Source organism: Mandrillus leucophaeus, unplaced genomic scaffold, assembly GCF_000951045.1.
Source record: "Mandrillus leucophaeus isolate KB7577 unplaced genomic scaffold, Mleu.le_1.0 Scaffold22, whole genome shotgun sequence".
NCBI classification, from domain to species: domain Eukaryota; kingdom Metazoa; phylum Chordata; class Mammalia; order Primates; family Cercopithecidae; genus Mandrillus; species Mandrillus leucophaeus.
Genome location: NW_012102254.1, coordinates 2315775 through 2321543, shown reverse-complemented (window position 1 = coordinate 2321543; position 5769 = coordinate 2315775). Strand labels below are relative to the sequence as shown.

Here is a 5769-nt window from a genome sequence, read left to right as displayed (position 1 = left end):
GGGTCTAGTGGTGCACACCTGTACTCCCAATTACTTGGGAGGCCGAGGCGGGAGGATCACTTGAACCCGGGAAGCGGAGGTTGTAGTGAGCCGAGATCACACCACTGCACTCCAGCCTAAGTGACAGAGCGAGACTCCATCTCAAAAAGAAGAAGAAAAAAAAGATCTATAACTAAATTTGTTGTAAGTTTGTCTTCTGACAATAGTAAAAGGCTTAGAAAGCACATTTCACGAGAGGTAGCTGGGGGAAAAGCTACTAGCGTGGAAAAGAAAAAAGTGGGACAAAATAACTGTCATTGAATAGGTGCAAAGTTGAGATTAGAGCTACCAGGAATAACTGTAGACAGAAAAATTAGGACCACTGAAGAGAAACTGCAGGGAGGCAGATCTACAATCATTATCAGGAAAATATTTCTAAAATGACAAATCTGCAAACTTGGAATTGGTAGCAACCAGCTGTGAAGTCCTTATCTTGGGAAATACCTGCATAGAGAACGGAGGAATCACCGGTTATGTGAAACACTTGTCTAGATTATCTCTAAATCTCTTCCATGATTCTACGAGGAGGAAGAAGTCCAGAAAAAGAATTGTTCTTGCTCTCAATACTGCTAAAAGTATTTTTTTAAAAAAGCTAAATACCAGGAACTTCTTTAATTAAAAGGAACAATCCCATCAAGAAGACAAAGGTTGATTTGTTAGTCAAGATAATGAGACCGCTTTCCTTAGGATCAAGTACAGCACTGGCAGTGAGAATAGGTCATTTGGTCAGGCACAGTGGCTCACACCTATAATCCCAGAACTTTGGGAAGCCGAGGTAGGAGGATTGCTTGAGGCCAGGAATTCAAGACCAGCCTGAGCAACATAGCAAGACTCTGTCGCTTAAAAAAGAAATAAATAAAAAATAAATCATCAATTCTAGATACAATCACTCACTTTCTGTTTGGCCAAAGGTAAATGACTTCATCTCTCTACCTGAGCTGAAAAACAGTAATTTTAAATACCAATATTATAGGAGTATAATTTAAATTAGTTAAAAACTGCAAAATGCTTTGGAAATTTACTTTATATGACAATTAAGACTGTATTTTTTACTTCATACATATACTAGAGTTGAAAAAATCAGCATGTGTTATTCATTAAATCAGCCAAATTTCTCACTGTCAGAGAAAGAAGTTAAGCAAGGAAGAGAATACTAGAATGAACTCTGTGGTGCTGGATTAGCATCAGAAGTATCAGTATAAACTCATGTTTATATTTATATACAGAGAGAAGTAAACGAAGATATGTATGGGTCGGTATACATACATATTATTTCCTAACTATCCCCTGAGAGGGCCTAGAAGTAGTGATACCCTAGCAGTGATGAGTACATCAAGCTCATTTAGAAACCAGATATTGGTTTCTAAATACTTTTCTCCAACAGAAGGAACCAGGACACCTTGGAGAAATGGCTGATTTTAGGGTCAGGGCAGAGAAAGTATAAGATGAGACTGGAGCATCTTACAGTGCCAGAAAGTACAAAAGTGCTAAAAGACAAACGTAGGGAAGGATCACTTGAGGCCAGAAGCTCAAGGCTGCAGTGAGCTATGATCTCCCCACTGCGCTGACAGAACAAGACTCCATCTCTAAAAAAAAAAAAAAAAGAAGAAGAAGAAGAAGAAGAAGAAGAAAGAATCACAAAAGTAATTGTGTTGACTTTCAAGCTTAAAATGTTAATGACATCCAAAATAGTTCACCATAAGGTCTGCATTGAAAGACTGGCCTAGGAGCTCTAAAATGGTAGATGAGTATGATGAATATGATCCCCTATGTATATCAGTGTGCTTTATTACCCCATTTTTGCAGGGGTGAGCAGGTCTGGCTCTTTCAGCAAGGCTGAAGTGCAGTGGCACAATCATAGCACTGGAGCCTTGAACTCCTGGAATCAAGTGATCCTCCCACCCCAGCCTCCAGAGTAGCTGGGACTATAGACACATGCCACCACACCTAGCTAAGTTGTTGTTTTTGTTATTTTGCTGTACACTAAAATTATCTGGTGACTTTTTTTTTTTTTTTTTTTTTGAATGGAGACAGGGTCTCACTATGTTATTCAGGCTAGTGTCAAACTTCTGGCCTCAAGCAATCCTCTACCTCAGGCTCCCAAAGTGCTGGAATTACAGGCATGAGCCACCGAGCCCTACCATCCCCCTTCTTAACCTTAATCTTAACTGTCCTCAACCCACTCACTCCTAGCAGTAAGTCTACAATAACCTGGTTCTAAAAGTGCTGCTTAGAAAGACAAAGTGAAATCAGTGAAATTTACTTGGTTTCCTTTTCAAATTGACTATATAAATGAACTGCCTTCCAGTGGGTCAAAATGTTCCTCTCAGATTTTCTCACATCTTAAGGAAATCTAAAAGCTACATAGCGACTACTCACGCTTAATCTTAAAAAAAAAAAAAAAAAAAAAAGCAAAGTGATTCCAAAAATTTTAACTGTCAAAAGCGAAAGTTTACAGAGCCAAAGGATTGATCACCACATTCAGAAACAAGACTAGGAAAGAACAAGATACTGTGAGATCAGGAAGAACCTACTCTCTGACTAAAGCTAAGCTGCCTATATATAAGAATATCCAGGTGCTTCCTTCACTGTCAGGAAACAATGGAGAATGATTTTTAAATAGGTAATATAAATGTATTTGTAAATTTGAAAATTTTAACAAAGGGATGCTGGAATGACAAATACTTGAAGAGACAACTTTAAAAACAAGTGGGACAGAGTAGGAAAACGTGTTAAGACACTCTCCAACACTGTGTGTCTTTACATTGGGGAAAGGGAGACTCACTAGACTTTTGTTCCTTGATTAAAACACCCATAAGGCCAGGCATGATGGCTCATGCCTGTAATCCCAACACTCTGGGAGGCCCAGGCAGATGGATCATCTGAGGTCAGGAGTTCAAGACCAGCCTGGCCAACAAGGTGACACCCCATCTCTACTAAAATTTCAAAAATTAGCCAGGTGCAGTGGCTCACGCCTGTAATCTCAGTACTTCGGGAGGCCAAGGCAGGTGGAACACAAGGTCAGGAAATCAAGACCACCCTAACACAGTAAAACCCTGTCTCTACTAAAAATACAAAAAATTAGCCAGGTGTAGTGGCACGTGCCTGTAGTTCCAGCCACTCAGGAGGCTGAGGCAGGAGAATCGCTTGAACCCAGGAGGCAGAGGTTGCAGTGAGCCGAGATCGCGCCACTGCACTCCAGCCTGGGCAACTGAGTGAGACCCCATCTCAAAAAAAAAATATATATATATATATACACACACACACACACACACACATACACACAAACACACACACACAAATTAGCCAGGTGTGGTGGTGGGTACCTATAATCCCAGCTATTCAGGAGGCTGAGGCAGAAGAATCGCTTGAAACTGGGAGGCAGAGGTTGCAGTGAGCCAAGATCATGCCACCGCACTCCAGCCTGGATGACACAGCGAGACTCCATCTCAGAAAATAAAATAGAATAAAATAAAAATAAATGGCCGGGCATGGTGGCTTGCACCTGTAACCCCAGCACTTTGGGAGGCCAAAGCAGGCGGATCACTTGAGGTCAGGAGTTTGAGACCAGTCTGGCCAACATGGCAAAACTCCGTCTCTACTAAAAATACAAAAATCAGCCGGGTGTGGTGGCACATGCCTGTAATTCCAGCTACTCATGAGGCTGTGGCAGGAGAACTGCTTGAACTCAGGAGGTGGAGACTGCAGTGAGCTGAGATCCTGCCACTGTCCAGCCTGGGCAACAGAGCAAGACCCTGTCTCAAAAATAGGTAATTAAATAAATAAAATTTAAATTTAAAAAATACCCACTAAGAATATCTAGTGCCTTTCCAATTCTATAATCAACTACCTTTATTTACTGATTAGGCAGCCCAGAACAATGGAGGTGTCCTGGTCAGTGGATAATTAAATCCAATTGTGCACATGGCACTTAATGCTTCCAACATACATTAACCAGTATCTGGTTTATCAGTCTCTGGTGAGTTTGTTATTTTGCATGAATAAATTCCAAGCACTTGAATCATCCCAATGTAAACCAAAATTCTGAAGTTTCTGAACTACTATGTGGGGGTTGGAGAGACCTTGGTTTGGTTGGATACTACTTTCGCCACTTAACTATCTGTGTGACCCCTTATTCCCATCAGTCTCAATCTCCTCATCTGTTAATAAATACAGCTAGTGACTGGGAGATGGCAAGTGCTCAAAAAGTGACAGCTTTATTATTTTGAAGCTAAATTTGAAAGGAAGTGTATAACTGAGGTGAAAACATTTCATTTGAAAAGAACTAGTACAGATCAGCAAACTACGTCAATTTAAAAGACACAGTTTGAAGAGAGATGTCCCAATCTATGGAGTTGAGAAAAGTAAAGTTTAAAAGTTGCAAGTAAAGTACACACTGCACAGTACAGACGGGAGTCTCCTGCTTAGCAACTCTAATGTTGTCTACCAAACACCCAGCTTGTAATAGAGCATGACAACTGTTCACTCTAAATCCATGTGCTCAGCTTGGATTCAGGATTGATTTATAAAAATAGCTGCTGGTGGTGCTCTTTGAATCTCTCTGCGCTGATGACTGGGCAGTGTTACCCTACAGGCCTAGAGCAGCTGTATTCCCTCACCACACCCATTTCTCTGTCTACCCAGCCAAGCTGACGGCACCCTGCCCCCGCCCCCCATCTCTACAGCATACTATTCTCCCTCCTCCTGGGCTGAGTGAGCAAATTACAAGCACAAATATCCCCTGATGCAATGCCACAACCATCCCTGGGAAAGAGCAAAGGCAGTTGCCAAAAGCACAGCAGCAGGGAAATGGGCGGGAGACGCGCGCGCACGCACACGCGCGCACACACACAAACACACACACACACACACACACACACACACGCAGAGCAAGAAACGCTGCAATACTATGCAGCCAGGGAGAGAGAATTGAGAGGCCCTGGGGAGCAATGCTGTAACAGGACCAGAGAACGCAAAGGAGAAAAGGGGGTTTCCAGTAGAAAGCTGGGTAACACTAACCTTCCCGAGAAGCACGTATTTCATCCGAGTTTGGGTTCTAAAGCACAAACCTATAAGGTAATCAATCACTGCCTCCTCCCCAAAACAGCAAATGAATTTAATTTACTCGTTCCTGGAAGTAAGCAAAACTCTCACAACTCTTCCACAGGACAATTTCACCAAAGGGATCTCACACCGGCAGAGAACTTGTTCCATGTGCTAAATCACAATCTCTGTTCTGGGTAATGTTTCCAACTGCCCCTCCTAGTCCCTGTACCCTCCCCACCCCCACCCTAATGCGACCCCTTCGCACTCCCACTGCCAGACACACGCTTTAGTCCCCACACAGTGCTGGGGCCTTTGCATGTGGGAAGAGCCCCGCCTAGGGCCCGGTTCTCCAGACCACCCCTCAGCCCCACCCATAACCCCTAACTGGACACACTAAGGCTGAATTCAGCCTCACATCAACTAACCCCCATAAAGCCTCAGAAAACGACCTCTGAGTTCTCCTACACCCCCGAACCCCACCCAAGGTCCCAGACTGTGGCCGACCCTCGCTCCGCGGCTCAGCCCCATCCAAAGCCCGAGGCAAGTCGCTCTGCCCCACCGCCCCGACCCTCAAAACTGGACCTCTCAGCCCCCCTCAATCCAAGAACCCCCCAGATCGCGCCTCAAAGACTCCGAAGGTCACGGCCGCCGGCCCCCCGCCTGGCCCCCTCTCTCGGACGCCCC

General features: G+C 43.8%; 1 protein-coding gene across 1 annotated transcript in view; it reads right to left on the bottom strand.

Moving 5' to 3' along the window:
- Positions 1–5769, bottom strand: part of MAP4 (microtubule-associated protein 4) — a 277944-nt gene that overhangs the window by 271258 nt on the left and 917 nt on the right. The window lies entirely within an intron of this gene.